This window comes from Sinohyriopsis cumingii, chromosome 10 (assembly GCF_028554795.1).
Source record: "Sinohyriopsis cumingii isolate HCF-2022 chromosome 10, ASM2855479v2, whole genome shotgun sequence".
Classification (NCBI taxonomy): domain Eukaryota; kingdom Metazoa; phylum Mollusca; class Bivalvia; order Unionida; family Unionidae; genus Sinohyriopsis; species Sinohyriopsis cumingii.
The window spans coordinates 122,636,765-122,659,773 of NC_142970.1; the positions used below are offsets into that span (position 1 = coordinate 122,636,765).

A 23,009-nucleotide genomic window follows, 5' to 3' on the forward strand; every position below is an offset into this window, starting at 1 on the left:
GGTGTAGTTGGTGAACAATACAGACACTTTTCTGCCATTTCCACTGGCATCATCTCATATGATGTTATTTAAAAAAACTTCCTACAACATACTCACAACATATAAAACCTATATGCAAATCTGATGAAAGCTGCTTGTGTTTCTGAAACACATATTCCATACTGGTGGCAAGAATGTCCAAATCTACATTACAAAAATGAAAACATTACCATCCACCTAGAAGTTGCGAATGTATGAAATCCTCTTGTTGGGTAGTTTTACTAACAGGCTTTACAGCAGGGCCTTCCATTAGATTTAAATGTGGCAGGTAAGTTGACAAAGTAGGGTGGGGGGTTGGGGGGACCTACCCCAATGGGGATAATTCATTTTTTTTTTTAAAGTAGCATGGTGTAAAGTAAAAGTAGATGGGCTGATAAGGAATCCACTGAATTTACAGACTAAAGGTTCAGACATTTGTTTTTAAGAGAAAAATGAAAGAAGGAAACAATACAACAGATATTTTAATATGACTTTAATGTTTATTTTCTAGATTTAATTAAGATTATGAATCAGAATCAGTCTCCAACTCCACTGTAAAGTTTATCTATTACTTCTTCTGCTCAGGCACCTGCAAATTAAAACAAAATTGTAATGCTTAAATAAAGTCATATCATCTCAGCATTAGTTACATATGCAGAAGTCATGTTAATCAGCATTATAAAAATGTATGAAATTTTCTTCACTGCACTTGTGCTTCCCTTACTATTGTTAAGCCATGATACAAGATAACTTTGCACTTACTTATCATTTCTGGCAAGTGGATGGTGCAATCAATTTGCACAAAGATGAATTTATTTCATCCAAATATTTCATGTGAATAAAAATTCCAAATGGAGGCACTTGTCCGATCAGACAAGATATATGCATATTGTAGTTAGCTGGACTCTAGCTTTGATAGTCCTGGGCAATAGGATAAGCTGATTTTGTTATCAGTTTAGAAATGCATCCGCTTTGCAAATACTATGCTTTAAAAGACGAAACTGAATCCAATATTGATGAAATAAGAGTCATTTGGATTACCTTGTTTTTTATCATTCTGCGTTGGTTGGGTGCATATTTGAGGGTCTCTGATATGGTCTCTTCCATTCCATTTGCCTTTGCTTTGCCATTAGTTTTCAAGCAGGCTTCTGCAAGAGTAATACAATGTTTTAAAAAAGTTTCACAACAAAGGATGCATTGCATTTTTCTAAATGGCAGCAATAATCAATGGAATATTTTTAAAACATGTACTTTGAAATGTGGTCTCAAGTTACTTTATCAATTCATTTAAAAATCTCTGGCAAGTCACATGAAAAACACAATTTAAATCAAGCCATACTTACTTATCAAAACCTGACATATCACAAGCTCTTGAAATGCTTTTTTCCCTTTACGTCCCTTTGGACTATACTCTGGCCAGTCTTTTTGTTTTAAGCTTTTTCATCATCCTGCAGACACTATCCCCAATTGTAAACCTGCCAAGGGAGCTCAAGTAGCATATCTGAAAATAATAATAATAATAATATTACTATTTTTTGATTTTGATATTATTATTAGTAGTAGTACTTCATGATCGATGTGACAAAATATGCTTGTATATAGTTATTTTTTGCCATGGTTTTGCAAGCAAATTTAATTTCTCTAACTTGAAAAAAATTTGATAACATTAACTATGCAACACAATGTACTAATAGCAATTATAAACCAAATTAACCACCGTGAATCTATTAATTTCATAAATGACATTCACTCAAGGATTGAATTAAAGTAGCCACATAATATGTAATAGTGTATATGTAGTAAAATACCTGTTACATGTTCATCTCTAAACATGTTTTGGCCTACATCCGTAAGACAAAACAGCCGACCACTACATGTTCACCCCACCCCCAAAAATAATTATACAGGCACTGCAGAACTTGCATAATGCATATTGAGGTTCACAACAGCAAATAAAGGTTATAACAGTTTTTTTAAATAGAAAATAAAGCCCCAATTTACCATCTTTTTGGAGAGTTTGGGATTCTCCTCCAACCTCTGGCAAAGGCCCTCTAGTTCCTCCACTGAATCACATGGCATTGCAAGAATTTCTTCTCTATATTCTGTGTCTGGGCCTTGTGTATGAACTTGGAGGGCCAGCTGCTCCAACAAATTCTCAATATTTGTGTCCAGTTTCATAAGTACATTGAACTGGAAATCTGTAACAGATTTGTGATGAAATTAGTTTTGAAAGATCAAGATCATTATTATAAACTCCTTAAAAAGATCTGTACAGTGAACATGGGTTTAACAATGAAATATATTTATGGAATGAAATACATGGTTTTTGTACAGTTTATATGAAAACTTTTCCCATAATCCTTTATTTTTTTATTCCCTGGATATGTTGTTTCACTGCTGGTGTCTGTAAAGTCTGCATTCAATGTAGATGGTTTAGGCGTCTGACTTACACAAGACAATGGTATACATCAGAAATAAAAATACAAAAAAACCAATGGAATGATGAACAGTCGACACATCAATGAAAAACAATTCATTGTTTATTTGCACAAATAAGTCTTGAACAGTATGTTTTATGACCTATAATTTAATTAATTAACATCTCACAATGTTCTGAAATAACAGTATCTAAGCTACAAGAGCTTGTGCTTTCATGTCATAATCTTCCATTTTGCAAACAAATTTTGATGTTGAATCAATGTATATGACCTTAGCATTGAACACTAACATTCAAAATGTCTACAAGATGACAAGACTATTATCAACTGAAGTGACAACAAACCAATGAGTTTTACGTGCATTGAACATAAGCATTTTTAAATGCTACAAAATGTGTTTTTAGTGTATGGCCACAAATTACCCAACATTTTGTCAAACATAAAACAGTTCTACTACCTTAGATGAGAATTAAATTCATAAATACAGTGTATAATTGACCTACTCGTATTTAGAGAGCTGTAAATGAAATAAGAGATTATATAAAAGTCAACACCTGTAGTATTTGTTTCATTATTCTATAATGTACATTTTTTTTCCATCCTCAATACTTACTACTTGCAGAGGAACTGGCAGAGAGAAATCTTTATATTCTCCACTCCAGAGTGGATGGGGATGGTGATGGTGTTGTCCTTCTGGATGCAGCTAAGAGTATAAAGATTATCACTACTCCTTAATTGCAGTAAAAAAGAAACAAAGAAATCAGACTGGATTTTTTGGCATGTAAACAAAATGCATACTGGTTGCAATGACCACTGTATATAAAGCAGTGATACAATATATCACAAAATGCATTCTTTTTTAACAAAACATCTAATCTCATATATACAGCATCATGAGTAAGTAAGTACTCTTAAACACATCTTATTAAACAGACAGAAAAATGATGAAATTTATACATACTTTTGATAAAGAATTTCCAATTGTGGCATGGTATAAAAGCAATTGATAAAAAATAAAAAGAGACCAGATAAACTAAATAGAACATACCAGCAGGATAAGAGGAAATCTTGGAGTCTGCAAAATACTCTCCATTTCAGGAGGTTTTGGATGAGATGGCTGACCAGAAAGGTTTCCACTTGAGATTTTCATCTTTTTTCAGTTCTTCATTTTCATCTGAAATGTCAATGAGAACTTGTAAATACTGTATGAGTCCTTGAATACACTGACTCCTTGTGACATACAGGGTTTGCAGAACAATCGCTAGCAATATTCACCACTTTTAAATCCAGCTGGTGAATTTTCACCATGAAATGCATCCGAATGCAGTGAATAATCCTGGATTAAAGACAAAATAGTGTACAGAAATGTGCAATAAATTAGTCAAGCTCCAGACAAAACAAAGATATGATTTATCTCTGATTCATAATGACTTTTCTTGTGCTACACATTTTACCAATGCAAATTACATTGAATTTTGTAAATTAAATGGTACAATTAAGATATGTATGTCAAAAGATTACTAATCTTCAGCTTTCCAATTAATGCTAAACACAAGTATCAAGTCATGTATTTAGTCTCTCACCACCAATAAATGCATTTTTAAGTAATCATCCTAGAGTGCACCAAAGTCATGTGAACTTGATCCAATTCCAACATTACTGCTGCTTGAGTGCTTAGATCCAGTATTGCCTTCACTAACTGATGTTATTAATACCTCTCTCTCATCAGCATAATTTCCATCATTTTTCAAAACTCCCATTGTAAAACCTCTGCTGAAGAAACTAACACTACACCATAAGGATTTAAAGAACTACTGCCCGGTTTCTAATCTCCAATTCATATAAAAAATCTTACAAAAGGTTGTTCAATCCCAGCTTGCATCTTGTCTGAATTCAAACAGTCTTTTTAGCAATGTACAATCTGCATATCACCCTTGCCACAGGACACAAATTGTGTCTGCAAATAGATTACACTCCAGCCCAGTTGATCTATGTTGTGGTGTTGCACAGGGGTCTGTTCTTGGACATGTTCTCTACACTCTATACACTCAGCTGCTCTCAAGTGTCATAGATCATCATCCAGTGTCTCACCAATTGTACACTGATGACACCCAAATATACAAATCTAGCCACCCAACTGAAGTTGATGCTACCATCCAAGGTGTAGAGATGTGCATTTCTGATGTGAAATCATGGATGACTTGTAACAAGCTGCAGATGAATGATGATAAAACTGAGGCCATTCTGATTACAACACAAAGACTTTCTCATTCACATCCTTTACCTCACACAATAAATATCAGCAACACCAACATTAAATTCACACAATCAGTACAAAACCTAGGTGTTACTCTGGACAGTACTCTCACATTGCACCAACATGTCATGAACATATGCAAGGCTGCATATCTTGAGCTGAGACGCATCAGCTCCATTCTCAGATATCTTTCAGTTGATGCCACTAAAACACTTGTGTGTTCATTACTACTTTCAAGACTGGACTATGGTAACTCAATTATGTCTGGTTCATCTTAATATCTACTGCAGAGACTTCAAAAAGTTCAAAACATAGCTGCTTGGATCATACTTAGAGTACCACAATCAGAGCACACCTCCCCGCTGCTCTGTACCCAACACTGGCTATCCATTCGATCCAGAATCAAACACAACATTAGTTCTCTGTGCTACGTTTCACTGACAGACTCTAGTCCAACATACCTATCCGACCTCACCTATGTGTACACACAAGCAAGATACTTACACTCCTCTTCCGACAATCATATACTCATTATTCTCACTATGAAAACAGAGTCACATGGACAGCATTCTTTTGCATACCAGGGCCCAGCAACATGGAATGAATTGCCCACTGAACTTAGACACAAAGACGCAGTGATCCCATTCAAGAGTGCTCTCAAAACTACTTATTCTGACTGCAAAAACAAACTTAATGACTTAATAATGTTAACTACCTTAAATATTCTCAGCATGTTTTTTATGTTTTCTAATTTCATGGTGTTTGTTTTTGTAATCATATCATTGTGTATGTTTTTATGATGTCTAATGTTGCAAAGCGCTTAGAGCTTCTAAAGATTAGGCGCTATACAAAGTCCTCATTATTATTATTATTATATTTAGCTTGGATGAATATTTTTTAAATCAGTGGCCATAACTAAAACAATGGGATTTTGTTTTATGATCATAAAAGTATGTTGGACACCATCCATGATGTACAATGCTGTCTGACATTTCTATGCACCTAAGGTTTCCATCTCAAATATTAAAGCAAAATGCATACCAAATTTGACAGATTGACGAAAATAAAAAAAAGCAATGCTTACCATTTGAAAAGAGGCAATTGTCACTAGAATATTCTATTCAAAATGATATTAATTTTGGACACAGGGGATACCACCCCCATGTTTTCCTGACTCGTGATATGTCGGCCTATTCTGTGCACAGCTTTAAAAGATGTAATGTTTATCCATCGAGCTATAGAAATGAAATACATTTACTGTAGACTGTTTCTGTCAGCAGTTAAGTTGAGTAATTAGGTCAGGTTTATAGCTAGTTTACAAAATTCAATGTAGAATGCCAATAAATGACAAGATATATTTTTGCAAACTAAAGTGATCTTGAAAAAAAGATTAGTAAAGTTTAACATTTTATAAAAAATAAGCTATTATGTGGAAAAGAAACAACAATGAAATAGGATGCAATGTGTTTACGTCTAGTTTTGGAAGGTACCGTCTCTAAGGTACCGTCATAATTGTACCGTAGTTTAATGGGTGGAAAGGCCATTGAAAGGTAAGGGCAGTGCGGAGACCATCGAGTATGTTCCAGAATAGCTGAATCTTTGTAGATACATAGATCCATTCGTAACTTCAGTCCGCAAGCGAAACACTGTACTTCGTATCCCAATCCTGACTCAGGTCCGAAGTAGACAAATCCTGTTTTAGCTAAAACATACGAAGAAGGTAATCCTTCCCTATCCGTAGGCCATTTTTGAAACATGTCCAATCGATGGGCACAATCACAATAGTCAGGTAAGAAGACTGGAAAATGGTAGGGTTTGAACTTGGAGTTCTCACTGGATTTCTCACTCGATTCTTGCTGTGGCGAAGTCATCCTTCTGGTGGGTGGCTATCCTCTTACAACCAATGTTTTATACCGACATGTCCATACGGCAAAGTAAAGTGGGTGGGAAGGCACACTCGCTTCTGCTACACGATTTGATAGACTTTTTCCAAGGGTCGACTGACGATGTGGTGTGTGGGTAAACGTACAATCTTGTTGGGTTGATAGGTGGTCACTTTCTCTAGACTGCAAGGCTTCTTTCAATACGCCAAAGTTGACCACTCGACTGGTACGATAATTCAGAGTAAGTCCTTTCACTTTACACTTCGTGTGCACTTCTTGTTTGTCCCAGTATTCGTAGCCGTAATTTTTGGGACCACCACTGACGAAACTTAGAATCTTGTCATCGGGGTGCTCGTCTGTCCAGGCTCCTAAACGGTCTCCTTCGATGTCAGGGTGCTGTTGACTCGGGTGATCGATATAAATGCAACTGTCCACGTCAAAGTACAAGACACGTTCCCCTAACAGTTCTAAAGCTTCGTACAATTTTAAGCGAGCATGAGCTGTCATGTAAGCTGCAATGATGACATTTCCAAAGGGGTCATCTTCTACAAAGTTCAGATCTTCTTCGTAATTCACCAAGATCAAATCCTCACGAACGACGTCCACGTGTTTCATGAATTTGGCTTTGTCGTGAATCATCTGAAAGTAGCGGGAAGGTTCGGTCAAATACTCCGTCTTGGGTAAACACGGTCATTGTGCCGTTTTACCCCACAAGCAATTTAACATCACTTTGGCAAACGATCGCCTGCCTTCGTTTTTCTCAATGTGATCTAAAGTAATGCCTTCTTGTGCCCAGAATTTCTCTCTGAATGTCTTTTGGTCTTCGGGAGTGTGACACCAGGACAGATAGCCACTGGCTTCTTGCTTCAGTTTCAAAAAGGCATCCACGTAGTCTGTGAAAATGCCTTTCTGCGTGGGGTCACCCTTGTGGAATTATTGTGTCTTGGGAAAGTGGCAAATTTCGTACACTTCTAACAGTTGGTATCCCATGTTCAGAGCTTTGAACAATTCTACGCTGACCCATGTCCCCGTCAAGGCCCGTTCTTCCTGGGTGTGATGACAAGGTTGATCTTGGTTGCATGTTTCAGCACAAGTACGGCACAAAGGAAACATAAGTTTGCCTTGGCAATGGCGAGGTAAGACGGGATGGTATAGGTTCGTGGGAGGCAAAACTTTGCACTTGATCAAGCCTTCGTAGTGTCGAATGTTTTTTAGGTCGATGTGTTCGGTGAACAATTGTGGGTGCCCTGCAGGAAAGCAACAATATTTGCACACGTAGGGATACAGTGAACACACGTCCAAGTATTTGATTTCTTCTCCTTTCTCTTCATCAGCTTGGTACAGCAAACAGGTGGCATTGGTCCTTCCTCCGTACAAACTATCCCTCGGGTTCAGGGGGTCCATGAACTGGTAACTTTCCATGAGGCGTTTAAACTCGGGATCAGTGTTCAAACGGTGATCGTATTTGTGTTCCCACATTTCCACCACTTGGTATCCTTCCTGTTCTAACTTTAGGCGTCGCTGACAAATGGCCTGGTACAAGTCTTCCATGGTTCGTTGTAAGAACTGATTTTTAGTGCCGCGGTCAGGGTAACAGACGGGACATCCGTGAAATAAGCAACCGTTAAACTCGTACATGATCTTGGGGTTTTCTAAGTCCCAGCCATCGACCGAATGCATTCCGATGATCTTTTCGCCCTGTCCGTTGCGGGCATGCTGAATCCATTTGTCTTCCTTGTCGCACAAGTAATGCAACCAGCATGGGGCTTTGACCGAGTATTGACGTTTGACATAGTTGGTCGTTTGAGGACTGATGACAGCAACAGTGTTTTCAAGCATGAATCATTGTCGGTAGACTAAGGAACACGCTTTGGCAATGGTGCAAGCTTCTTTCAAAGGATCAACCCCTCCGTGTTCCATGAACAGTTCTCGAAATTTTCCACAGCATCGCCGTAAAATGTCCACGTCGGAATGACGATACTTTAGCATTTCTTCCTGAAAGTCAAAAGGGTCGGAGGCGTGAGCCTGGTACCAAGCGTAGAAAGTTTCTCGTTCGGTACGCATGTTGTCAGGGTCGTAATAGTGAGCCTGAGGCAAATGGGGTAGAACGGCGTGTTGATTGGCTTCTGTATTGAAAAAGTGTGGAAAGTACCCTTTAGCCATTTCTGTCATTCCAAACATTTTAGGCATTCGACTCAAAGGCATGGCTAAGTAGCTCATCGAATCTTTAAACTGCACTTGTCCCACTTGCAAGAAAATGATTTTGGCTCCGTTCAAAGTGACTTTAGGACGCTCGGTGCCACGTTCCGTATAGCATCTCAAAAGAAACTGTCCATCGTATCCGGAGAAATTATGAGCCATCACCGTGGCATGGTGATGAGATTCTCCATAATAATGTTCGATGTCCTCTTGGCTCCACGTCTTGTCGATGGGGTCTAAGACCCATTGTGTGAAATCGGCTAGTGTGTTCGGTCCTTGAAAGATTTTTTCACGCCCTCCAGGAATCTTACTGCAGTGAGTGCAATAACTCAAGATAGGTTCTTGAATCACTTCTCGCACGCTCGATGAGCCACGCAGAAATTAGGAATGTGAATACCGGTCTCTTGCATGCATTCGAAGTCGAAAAAGATGAAATTGCCTTTCTTCTTCTTGTGACCATCCTCTTTCTCTGGTTGGGATTGGTATTTTTGCATGTAGCATTGGTGTTCCAAGTCCACGATGCAGTGACAAATGTGACATTTTTTCTTTCCTGAACATACGTGTGCCTTGGTACTGTTGATACATAGACCTTGTCCACACATTGGGCACAATCTCAGGAGTTGACAAGCACATTTCTTCTGTGAACCTTGCATCTTCAGATGTTGTTGGTAACAGGCAGGGCTGACAAATGTGCGCAGACAAGCAGGACAATGCACTGGTTCTTGCCCTTCGCTCAGACAGGGTTGAGAGGCCAAACATCCTGAGCATTTCGATCCACAATGTTTGTGTTGCTCTCGATTATTATAACCATCATAAGTCACATTTCTCACAGTAATATTTGTATCCCAGGAATCCAGTGATAGTGGTAATGGTATCGAAATGGTCATCGTGATGATAGAGGTGAATGTATTTTCCATCCTTAAAGTCTTTCCCTCGAAACAACAGAGACCCGCGCACTTCCTGAGGGTGCACTTTCAAGGTGTATCGTGGAGCTAGGGCATCTTGCAATTTTTGCATCTCAGGAATGCCACAGGATGTGTCTTTGGACAGGCATGCTTGTTGTAACAGAAGTTCTGCTTCATTTCGTTGTTTGGCTCGGTTCGATTTTCGAATGTTCTCCCAGGCTCTTTTCCATTCTACCGTGTCGTTCTTGTCGGCATAGGTTCATCCCACCACGATGGCTCGGGCTAAACACATGTGGTCTTGAAAATTGTTAATTTGGACAAGACTTGTTTTGGTAATGCAAAGGTTGTTGACCAATAAGGTCTTTCTGCATTGTCCGGTCCCTTGAGGAGGAGAGACGTGGGTCATGTCCAGTGTGGCTTTTCCATCGGTGATGTCAAACTGGTCATTAGATTGTTGCACGTGTTGAATCTTGTCCATGACTTTGGAAGTGGTCAATTCTGCAGGGCTGCTAAACTCGATCCAAACAGGGGATTTCAAGCCGTCATGTTGTATGGAAAGTCTCAAGCGATCATCTTCTTTGGGTTGACATTGTCGCTTGAGTGTGGTGAGCAAAGAATCCCACATGTCGGTGATGAACCCTTCTGCTTTCTCTAACAGTACTTCAGACTTGAAATCTTTAAACTTCACTGTGTATTTGTAAGCCGTAGTTCTAAATTTTCTAGAGGGACGCTTTTCCATCTCTCAAATGTCATAGTACTATTCAGGGTTGACTAAGGGTGGTAAACTTTGTTTAGAGGGTTTGGATTCTGGTTCACTCATGTCCTCTTCAAAATCACTGGCATGAATTTGTGCCAAGACTTCAGCCCTGGTACAAGGCGATAGATCACGTTTCTGCCTCTTACTTTCTTCTTCTTTCTTCTCAAATGAATTGGATCATTTCATCTCGATAGCAAAAAGTCAAATGACTAAAGTTTAAACACCATGGACTAATTTATAGTCATAGCAGACCAGCGTATATAAAGGGTATGTGTCTTGTCCTTTCACTATTCATTTCACTCTCAAACTGAGCACAACGATGGAAGAGACTACCAAGATCGAACGTTTCATCAGAGCTTTGCGAGGGGTCATTAGAAAATTCTCTTCAGACCAGCCGAGGGACTACTCTCCTTCCTTTCAAGATAAAAGTCAAGATACTTGCTATATCGGTCAGAAGAAAGGGCATTGGTCTTCAGAGTGTCCAGACCGTCAAAAAAGAAAAAAAAGGGGTTAGAAGAGACAAAAGTCAAGATACCTGTTATTATTGTCAAGAAAAAAGACACTGGTCACCAGACTGCCCAAAAAAGAAACAAGAGGAGTCAGAAGAAGAGAGGGATTCTTCAGAGGAAGAGGAAGAAGAAGAGGAAGAAAACAGACAGGTGAAGAAAAAGAAACAGAAGAAGAAAAGAAGGGAAGAAAGTGAGGAGGAAGAGGAGGAAAAAGACTATGACGGTGAAGAAATTAAAAAAACAGAGAGTGAACAATGAGACAGAATAAGTCTATGAACTTTTTAAAGGGCTCTGTTGTGAATTGTGAATTGTAAATATTTATAAAAGAATAAATTAATTATAAAAGGTAAGTGTCTTTGGGTTTTGATTTTAAAATAAGAACCTACACTCACACACACTCATACACAGACAGGTACTATTGGGTAAAATGATTTTTTTTAGTTATTGGCAATTGAAAGTCTATCTCTTTTCGAGAGACGTGGATGGCCCTAAAAAGGGCCTTTTTTGGTGTAAGGGGTGAGTTTAAACAATCAACTTTAACTGTCTTAAGCCTTTGCCACGGCCAAGGCCTAATTCTGGACTGCGTACTGTTGATGATGATTTCGTTGAAATCACTAAGGGTGGTGCGGTAGGCGTAGTCACAGGGTTGGAGTGTTTAGCTTGGGAAGGTCGTATTCTCTTCAGCCGTAATAAAGAAGTCTGATACATTTGTTTCAGACTTCTTAACTCCGCTAAAATGTCTAACAGTACCGTGACCGTTTGATTTTGACACCCTTGTTTCTTTGCTGCTGCTTCTTCTTCTTGTTGTTTTTTTCTTACCTCTTCTTCTTGCTGCTGTTGCTGTAGGAGAAAAGCTTGTTCCGCTTCCTTTTGCTGTTGTATAAATTTCTCCAATTCTTCTTTCTGTCTCTGTCTAAAATTTTCCATGTGCGGTAATGAAGGAGAAGGTGACGAAGGTTCAGGAACAAATTCTTGCAAGGTAAAAAAATCCACAAAATCCCAATTCACCTCTTCTGAAAGTAAGTCTGGGTTCCCTTGGGTAGTCTCCACCATCAGTGCACCCCAATTGATCGTTTTCTGAGTTTCCGTCATGTTGAAAAACTGTCGCTTAGATTGACTGCGCACAGGCGCTAGCGAATCTATATAGACTATGTGACGTCACAGACTGCTCTCTTCGGATTGGACGTGGGCTGACTGAATTTTGTAACGCGTGTTTGGATTGGTCAACAAACTCAATCCGTTTCAATCCTTCCTCTCCCTATAAATAAGTACAGTTCACTGCATTCCTTCACCTGTTACTCAGCACCCCAACATGTGGACCGACGTACAATCTTCAACGCTTGTGTCTTCGATGATGATCCGGACGGACATACCAATGTATGTCCGATCCAACTGGACAGTTATCCACAGGACAGACACCAGCCTGTGGATGCGAAGAATCTTATGTGGAGCATCAAGGATGCCTCAAAAGAGTCTTAATCTATGGTCCTGCAGTCAGGCGCAGCCTAAGGTCAAGAAGAAGATGTCACAGATGCCCTTTATGTTAAGGGTATATTGACATAAAACCAAAGGCCCTTTTCAGGGCCATTCCTATCTCTCGAAAAGATCTTGACTTTCAATTGCCTACCCCGTTTTTTTATTTTTTTGTTTAAAAAAATAATAAAAAAATAGAGACCCCTCCCTGTTTCAATTTTCGCCTGTTCCATTTTCATAGACCCATCAGGTCGGGACCTTATTAAAATAGGGTCCCGACCCTGTTCCATTTCCCCTAGTCCCAAGACAGTCCCACGATTTATTCCCCATGTTCAATTTCCCTTGTCCCTAGAGTGAATAGTTTATTTTCTTTCTCCCATGTTAAATTCCCCTTGTCCCTAGAATGGATATTTTTTTTTCTCCCATGTTAAATTACATAGTCCCCAGAGTGGATATACCCTTTTTAACATGGAAGTTCCCTAGTCCCTAGACCGTCCCTATTCACTACTACCATTGTCATTACCAACCTGAAACCCAATTTAATGCCATTTGTATAAATTAATTTCAAATAAATAATTGAAGTGTAAAGTCAAGCAAGTATTCTGTTTGCAGATTTTACATTTTAGATATTATAGTAAAGTCATATTTTCTCTTGTTTAGTAAACTTTATTGCAACTGGTTCCAAAATAGTAAATCTTATTTAATGTTCATTCACCAGAATAGGTATTAATACAATCCTGAATTAACTGTATGGTACTAAAATATACCCTGATCTTGTGTGAGATTGTAATATACAGAACTATACCTCAAGACAACAATAATATATTGAATTTATATTATATCAAGACTGTCATGGTTATGAACTCCAACTTTATTCAGGTTTTTTCATAATAAATGATCATCTTGTGCTATGGTTGAAAAGAAATCAAAGTTCAGTTTAACTCCATTCTCTCCACATTTGTCAGTTGTTAAGAGGCATACTCATCCTCAGTGTTATAGTAAAATGTAATCTTATTTGGATCAATCTTGGTGGTGTAATATATGAATGGAGAAAAAATATTATCATCCAGATTAAAATATGTTTTATTCAGACTCTACTAAAATTTTTAGTTGGATATGGGTTACGGAGCCTGATGTGTACGAACAAAGCAATGTGTACCATGACCTTTTTAATTTAACATTTTAAACTCCTGCAGAAGAATGAGATTTTTTAGATCCATTAAACTGTATTAACAAAAACATTTCTTCAGTATGATTTTCCTTTACTTAGTATTGACAAAACTCATATTTTAAAGTTGTTGTTTTTTTGTGTTTGGTTTGGCCTTTTATGGTAAACCAACACAAGTAAGTTATTTAGTGCCAAGGCACTTTAAGTATAGTGCCTTGCCCAAGGACACACCATGGTAGCTAACCCAGGTTGGTCTGATGGTAGAATTTGAACCTACCTTATTTCACAGGTCCAGAAAGCTAACCACTGAGCCACTACAGCTCCCCATCTTATAGTGGAATGCTGGTATACTTTATGATCAAGAAGGATGGGTTGGGGTATGCATGTTGCATCTGAAAAAAGTGATGGAATTTTTGTTTACATAATATTTTAGTCATACAATATGAATCATTTTCTATAGATTTAAGATGTATCAGATCAAGTTAAGAAAAATCATATATTCTGTTTCCTGGGAATGTACTAAAATTCACTGTTATTGTTTGATTTTTTGGTAGTAAGCTTACTTGGTATTTTTTTCTTTTTAACTTGAATACCTAATTTGTTAACATCCTATTCTAAATCTTCATAGTTCTGTCTATTAAGTGACAACTGTTGATACATGTAGGGAAGTTTCTGTTTATATCTTTTGATTTTTGTGATTCTGGAAGTTGCAGTATTTGTTGTTGTATTATTAACCATTTCAGTAATTTAATGAATGCAGAGTATACTGCTCTATAAATGAAATTTAAGGGAAAATAATGTAAAAGTATGTTTCACTGCAAATATAAATTGTTTAAAATAATATATCATTTATCATATGACTATTCAATTGTGGTAACTAGTATTCCATCCAATATCTATATATTAAAATATGTCTTTTCATACAGCTGGTGATCATTTAGATACAAGTCCAATTCAACATAATCAAATTATCAATGCAGGTGTTTTTATTAGTAGTAGTATTGCAAGTATAAGTGTTAGTATTAAGATTTCATATACAGGTATGATAAGTGTATCATAATGTTTAAATGATGCTCCTTGTTACAACATAAAATATGTTCATTGAAACAAATGGTTCACTGGTAAATTGGCAGCAAAGGTCTTCACTGAATTATGTTGCATAAACTATTTTACAATAAAACATATATGATGCATCTCAATTATGATGAATGTGAGGAGGAGGATTAATAATAATGCAATTTAAGTTATCTTCATAACATAAGTTCTAGCAGATGTGTAATTTTTATGTGGTTCATCATCAGTTTGAAACTGGTCTGTGATTTCTGGATCTGGACATACCTGGTCCCCTGCTGTTGTGCTGCTATGGTCTTTACAGTTCATTAGGATATCAGTTACACTTGGTTTACATTTAGAACCCCATGGGATAGAATGCCCAGTTTGAAACTGAGAGAATGGTTAATTATCCATAATATAACTCCTGCAGTTATTATTAGGTTTGATATCAAGGTCTTTCTTTAAAAGCTTTTCAACTCAGGTTCTGTTCTACCATACAGTTAAATAAAATCAAATTCAAGGCTTTCAGATTTGTCCAGTTTGTTTCATGTGTTGCGGCAGACAGACTGTATATTGCCACTGTACCATATAAATATCAGTGCTTAGTCTGCTCTCAGTTGCTGTGGTTTGATTAGTTACAAGTGTCATCACATGTGACTAATTATTGACCAATGTAATGAAACTTGTATAATTAGAAGGCTGGACATAGTACACAATTAATTTTACTATATGTTCTCTACATTTGTTTCTCAGTACTGACCTTTCCACTGTGTGACAATCAATGCAAATCATATGTTAATCTAAAATACCTTCAAAGATGACTTCACGGTGAAGTTCTTGTCAAAGGTTGACGTGCTCTTTTTTTAGATCATTGACTGTCAACATAACAGCATGTAACCAGAACACGTATTTCACTTCCGGATCATCACCAAGGCTTTATTACTCACTGTGCACTGTCACCAAAATACATACAGACAACAACACCCTGAGCTCATATTATCAAGAATAAACAGTTACCTTTAAATCCCTACCAAAAATGCATAAATAGAACTCTTCTATCACCACCAAAATGAGAGAGGAAAAAATGTTCTAAAAATAGACTAGAACTACATTCGTGGGTACTGAACTGGAAGTATTAATTGTGATGTAATTCCTGACAGGCTCCATGTTTTATGCCAATTTTAGTCAAACTTTTATATTTGCATGCTATACCTATTTCAACTTTATACATGAAGTCTTTTTGAATTTCCTTGCAAGGAAAACATGTGACACCTGTCAGAAAGTATGTAGTGCTGGTGTTCCACAGGGTGCAAGTTCTGGTCCAAGTGCTCTTGAGAAACCAAAACTAAATTTGCTATATCTTCCTTAATTATAGGAATTTTTCAATGCAGTAAAAACCTAATTGTGATACAAGATAAGCCTTGTCTGAAAATATGTTTGAAAGTTACAAATGTTGATAAATTCAGTTTTAATGGCAAATTAAATAAACATTTAAATTTTAAAAACTAAATTTTATTGAAAACTTAAATTTTCATACAAGTTTTAAAACACAGTTTGACAAATTTTAGACAGAAAAGTTGACTAATGAATGATATTTAAAACAAATGGTAGTTTGGGTCTGTATAACTGATAACATTTTCCCCAGGGGTAGTGAAGCATCATAGCTCATAGTGATTTTGGCAGCAAACCGCAATATGCCTGTCCAGATGCATATAGGTGTACACACTAAAGAAACACTGACAGGTGCTATGTTCCACATTTATTGTGTCAGGTACTTAGGCAGTTGTTTCCATAACTAATAGCACATTCAGATTTACAGTTCTAATGGGACCACTACCATGTTTTATAGCAAAAATGCATTCCATTTCAATGTCGATAACAACAAAAGGTGGCAATGGGATAGGAAAATAGTTTCTAGGGAGGTTCTACTTTACTGAAAAATGGTGCTGATCTCTCTCATGAAAACCTAAGCCATGTCTTTGAGGTGCCATACATCAGTGTGGTGATATGAACTAATCTTGGTCACTTATGGCAGTACACTGCACATGCCCTTATGAAACCATGCTATTACCACCAGACTACTCAGGAGAGCTTCCAAGCTGATCCAACTCTAACACTTTGTTCCAGATACCAGGCTAGACCTGAAAAGATACAATATGTTTCACTTAATTCTAGAAAACAGTAAGATCTATGTAAATGAAGTTAAAATGTGTTAGATATGGTGATTTCAAATTAACATTAAGGTTGCAAGCATGGGGGAAAATATTAAACTTGACAGAGTGACACTCAGAAATGTGAAGCAATGGCCATGTATTAAAGTGTTAAATTCATCCTAAAAGTATATGAGGTTTCTAGAAGCACATTTAGCCATTTACAAGTTAAATAACTAATCAGGTAGACTATGTATCATAAAGTTTAAGGCAATGTTGGGGTGGTGAGGTTTGATCATTGGTGTAAACATTATTACATACCAGTACACAGGAAAGTCAAGTGACAATGTACTAAATTAGAATGTGTTACTATAAGCATTCTTATTCATGAGGGAAATAACAATTTTGGATATTGCAAGTGAATACAGCCAAATGTGGTCATACAAATCAACTATAAGCACCAATAAATCCTATATCATCAGCTAAATGTGAAATTCTCATCCCCAAAACTTGTAAACAAGGATGGAAATTTGCATATGTGGGACATATACAATGTACTTGTTAAGATCAAATGTGCAAACATAATTCAAATGATCTATTTGAACATTTATATGGTATTTTGAAGAGTGTTGGTTACCAATTATTAAGCTCATTGATTGAGTGGAATCAGATATCAGCTGATGTTTCAATACCGTACTCTGTCAAAGTACTAAATTGAAATATGTTACCATACATAGGCATATTCATGATGAAAATAACATTTTGGGATATTTTCAGTGCACATAGCCATAAATGTGCTTTACAGGTTCACTATAGGTACAATGTCAGCCTATATGATGTACTGAATGTGAACTTTTGATCCCAAACATTCTAAAATGGATGGATATTTGTACATGTGGGATATGTAACCATGTACAAAGTTAAATTCAAATAATTTGTTTGAATGCTTCTTATGTAATCTTTAGAGTGTCAGTTAACAAATAGTATTAGTAATTAATAATGCATAAAGCAAGATGGATCATTAGAATTCCCATAACATCATATAGGCCACAATGCCGCACTACACCAATAATATCTTAACCTAACTGAACAATGAAATGGAATGCATTTTGTATTCAACTTACATCATTTTGCTTTTTTCTTACATCCAAGGGTAAATATACCTGGGGGAAGCATATTTTATCCCTTTGACCTGTATTTCATTCTCAGACAGTTTAAAATGATTTAGTAGAGAACTTGAGTAGGTTCTAGTATAAAGTTTTCATCGCTGTCCTCTCACTAAATACCTTATAACTATGTTTATAAAGAATTACTGAAGGCTATACAAGCAGATGTTTGTTACTCAGGAAGTGACCCCATCGTAAACACATAAATTAACTGATTGGACCCCTAATAAATAGTCTGAATGGCCAATACAAATTATAATTTTGTCTTCATGTATTTTTAATGAAGGTCTCATTTTGACTACAAAGATATTTTCTCTGACAAAATGTGACAAAAATCCAACATTGGAGCTTTTATATGGTGTAGGAATACATACATGCTGATAACATTTAATATGATTCCCAAAAATATTATATATGTGCATTTTAGGGGCTTTTTAATTATTTTTTAAAATTTTTTTTAAATTTTATTAAAATTTTTAAAATAAAAGTTAATTTTTTACTTTTAATTTCATTTTTATATTTTAAAAGTCAATATACATGACATATTAAAATTTCATGTGTCTATCATTAATAATAAAGATTTTATACCAATTTAAACTTTGCTCCGATACTGCCCTGACAGGACATAGTACACAATTAATTTTACTATATGTTCTCTACATTTGTTTCTCAGTACTGACCTTTCCACTGTGTGACAATCAATGCAAATCATATGTTAATCTAAAATACCTTCAAAGATGACTTCACGGTGAAGTTCTTATCAAAGGTTGACGTGCTCTTTTTTTAGATCATTGACTGTCAACATAACAGCATGTAACCAGAACACGTATTTCACTTCCGGATCATCACCAAGGCCTTATTACTCACTGTGCACTGTCGCCAAAATACATACAGACAACAACACCCTGAGCTCATATTATCAAGAATAAACAGTCACCTTTAAATCCCTACCAAAAATGCATAAATAAAACTCTTCTATCACCACCAAAATGAGAGAGGAAAAAATGTTCTAAAAATAGACTAGAACTACATTCATAGGTACTGAACTGGAAGTATTAATTGTGATGTAATTCCTGGCTGTATTTAAAAACTCTAAAGATCTTAAATGTGTGCTAGAGGGTAGGGTTAGCAGTTATACTCCCAATTATGTTTGTGATGAGCAAAAGCAGCTGCACAAATTTGAGCTTTTAGTTTGGTTCTGGTAGGGTCAAAGGATGCAGGTACATTTTACATTCATTTTTTACTAGAAATAGCTATTTTCAATATTTTTCTGTGACAAGGCAACTAAAAGAATCAGTATGTGCCTTATGCATGAATAAAGTTCACTAGTACTATAACAAATTAGCATACTTTTCATCACCCCTCTACCATCAAGATTTTTTTATATTTACCTCTGTAGCAGACACAAATAAAAGTCGGCAGCTCATTTGCAGACTAAGTTACACATATGATCTCCAATGCTCATCTAACTGTGACAGGCAGTCACCAACAAGCCAACCTATTTCCATGCCTAACTCAAAGTAAATCTGAACCACATTATAGATTTAGCTTATGTGTAAATTTATAAATGCTAGGCTTGTGATAATTAGGTTCATGCCTTCTACCTTAAAAATTAGAGGGATGTCAAAATACGAAACTATCCAGTGAGACCTATGATGTTAATTTTAATCCCTATGGGATTTGTGACATAAAAAACCCAAATGCTTTATGTATTAAAAGGTAACTAATGGGGGCAGGATCTGCAGTGAATCAATGGTTAGTATGCTAGACTCCTGATAAAAATGTTTGTGTTAAAATCCTGTTATCAAGTCAACCAGGTTACCTACTGCAATGTACCCTTGCCTTACTCCAATTCCCTCAGTACTCAGTAAACAACTAGTGTTGCTGTACATAACAAAACCAGTCCATATTGATTTTACATATTTTACTAAATCCTGACAAAAATAATTCTCTAAATAAAGAATGATTAATATGTGATGGTCTCGCATGTAATCAAACTCTTCCAAGCTTTTAATGATATGAACCGATTTATCAATGTTTATCAAATTTGCATGAAAAACTATTTCTTATTTGTCATCAAATATGTTCAATGTTTTGATCATATAAGCATTTCTGCTACATTAGATCAAAATAATCTTTTTGTCAGAAATAGAGCCCTTATAGTATTTGCAAGGTCAACCAATCAGATGCAGAATTTGAGTTTAATATGAATGAATATTTTTTTTACAAAATTGCTCTTTTGCTATATCTTGATGAGATAAATCTATTCACCAAGTCTGATAAAATTAATGAGAAAAAGTTTTAAGAGCAGTAGCAAGAATGGCTAGTGAGATGTAGAACCACCACATTATATGCATAGATTTTGCTTATAGCCTCAGACATACAAGCAAATAATTAAACAAGTCAGATCTAAATTGGATCATAAACACTGTTGTGCAAATCATAAGAAACTCTGCCAATCAGATGCAAGGTCACTTCACTACCATACCTTTATCACACTCATAATAAGCATCATTGTGAAACTTGACTATATAAGCCCAATGGCCAAGCATGATCAAACTTGAATCAGCAGTAGTGGTTATAACCTCATGTATTTGTATGCATCTTCACTTCTTCAATCTAGATCTCATTTATATAAGCATGTATTCTAAGTTTAGTAAAAACTGCACTACATGTATAAATACTGCATGCGGTGGTAACATACTCAGATGAAAGATCACCTTATTATTATTAATGGTTAACACTCATCAAACTTCAAGGACAACTTAATGATTTTAGCCTATATTGTGGAAGTATGGCTTTTAGGCTGGTTAAAAAACTCAACTAATCTTATACATGATCACATGTATATACTTGGATTTTGCTCATTATTAGATTTATCCAAGATGTTGTTTTAAGCCCAAAAACCAAGTTTTATATAAACAAATTGATCAGAACTATGGACTCCAAAGTAGCTAATTTCTTACTGTTGAAAGACAGAAGGGGATGTGAAATAAATAACACACTCTGGACCATTACATAAACCCACTTAGCCTTTTGACCAGTTGAGATAAAATATCAACAATATGTTAAATAAGATTGATAAATTATGTTTTCTCACATTACCTCTAGCCCTTTTCAACATGGATGGTATTTTTCTTCCACATATGTCAGCTCTTAATTAGTGGCCCTTTCCCATCATGAATGTTGTAGGTGAAACTCTCAGAATTAGGCTTTTTAATTTATATCTGTAGAAGAAAAAAAACTATTGGTCTGCATATATCAATGTCACCATTTCTGTATTAGATTAAAATATCATATGTGTGTGTGTGTGTGTGTGTGTGTGTGTGTTAATTTTAGAATTTAAGCAAACTTGTCTCCATGTGTTTATTTTAAAACTGATGATGATAACTCTTAACAGGTTCAATGGATAAAATGTTATTTCTTACTTCTTACAACTGCTCATTATATCTGAATTTACATTCAATGTTTGTTTTAATTAACATATTTGGGATAATGGGCAAATTATCTATTTTGTAGTTTATCATTATATCATTTACCAGTCTTTTATCATTCAAATATGTAAAATATAGTACCATTATACTGACTTCATATTCTATATGATATCCCAGCAATACATATTAAGCAGATAAGTGCAAATAAAAATGTTCAGAATGTAAAATTTACTCCAAGCTCAAAGAAGATCAGCAAAAGATAATATCCAACAAATTACCAAACAAAAAGCGAAGTTAACGCAGTTACCTTTATTATGATGTCTCCAACACCAACGGTACTGTACAGCTACGTCTTCTGAGTTTTACCGTCATCTTGTCTTTCAAACCAGAATTAATTTCTTGAGCTCTTACAAAATGAAGAAACTTTTAAATACTATAATTTAAGCAGCTTCTTTACATGCCATCAGATAAATTATGGCACAGTGTTATGTCTGTCAGCAAAACGCAACTTCACATTTGGACGGCGCGCTGTGTTGGCATCGCCGACACAGCAACTGACATGAATTCTCTATTAGCAGACAATGATTCGGAATAAATCCTTCGCAAATCTAACATTCTCGATTTTTCATAGTTCCACTTTTCATTGTTGCATCTGTTTGATTGTACAATTGCTAATGAAGTTCAATGAATCAACTTCAATTCATCTGCTGTCTGAAATCCCGGTTCAGTTGGTATTTTCTTCCGCGCATGATGCCGTGTAAATAAAAGATACGGTCGACATTCAAAGTGGTTTAGGTTAATTTATTATTTTTCTTTATTAAGGTCATTTGCAGAAAGTGTTTTGCTAGGGTGAGAAAAAACAATATAACAAAAAGAAAACTTTCTTTTCCAACGCTAATACTGTATATATTTCAATTTGTGATTGATGCTATAAATAAAAAAAAATGATAATAAAGCATTTTAGCCCGTGGCTTCGGCACGGCACTCGTTTTTGTGGGTTTTTTAAAATGTTGTTAGTGTTGTTTTGGGGTTGTTTTTTTGTGTGTGTACCACACTAAAAAACATACCAGGTATTAGGCCTAACGTAGGAAAAGAAATTATCCTCTATTTATTACTATTCTTACTGTCAAATGACGCAAAAGTGATCAAATTGCTATTAAGATTTTGTTTTGTATAACACTTACCGCTCGTTTTCCTCGAGATAAAGCAGCCACTTCAAAATGATTATAAAATCTGTGACAGATGAAAAACGTGGTTTAAATAATTCGTAATCGCCTGCCTTAAAATACTGTAGGAATTTGCTAATGCATTTCATGGCCCTCGTTTGAATAGATACCAACGATCATGTATATCGACCAAAATTTGTATATTCCTGCCCACAATCATGTATTTTGTATTAAACCGTATATTACACGAGCGCTCTGTGGCAAACTCGGGGGGGGGGGGGTCTCTATTATACCCAGAGGCGTAGCTATGATATTTTGCGCCCGGGGACGAACTATAAAATTGGCGCCCCAGCCCCTCCCCGTTTAAGCACATTTTTGAATATTACCCTTGTTTACTTATTATAATGTAACGTTGTAAGCCTCATTTTGGCGC

At 36.1% G+C, this 23,009-nt stretch overlaps 1 long non-coding RNA gene across 10 annotated transcripts; it reads right to left on the bottom strand.

The window, feature by feature from the left end:
- Positions 1-247: 247 nt before the first annotated feature.
- On the bottom strand, positions 248-22,771 carry LOC149791133 (uncharacterized). Of its 10 annotated transcripts, none has more exons than XR_016423932.1 (8): positions 21,718-22,152; positions 21,082-21,203; positions 13,885-16,801; positions 3,505-3,630; positions 2,020-3,159; positions 1,362-1,519; positions 1,060-1,166; positions 248-607 (listed from the first exon to the last, which is right to left on the bottom strand). It is a non-coding gene; the product is annotated as an uncharacterized LOC149791133 (long non-coding RNA). The 10 variants fall into 10 exon arrangements; XR_016423937.1 differs by lacking the exon at positions 248-607 and having other exon boundaries at positions 767-1,166; positions 13,885-13,999; positions 16,732-16,801; positions 21,718-22,771; XR_016423936.1 differs by lacking the exon at positions 248-607 and having other exon boundaries at positions 767-1,166; positions 13,885-13,999; positions 16,595-16,801; positions 21,718-22,771.
- Positions 22,772-23,009: the final 238 nt, after the last annotated feature.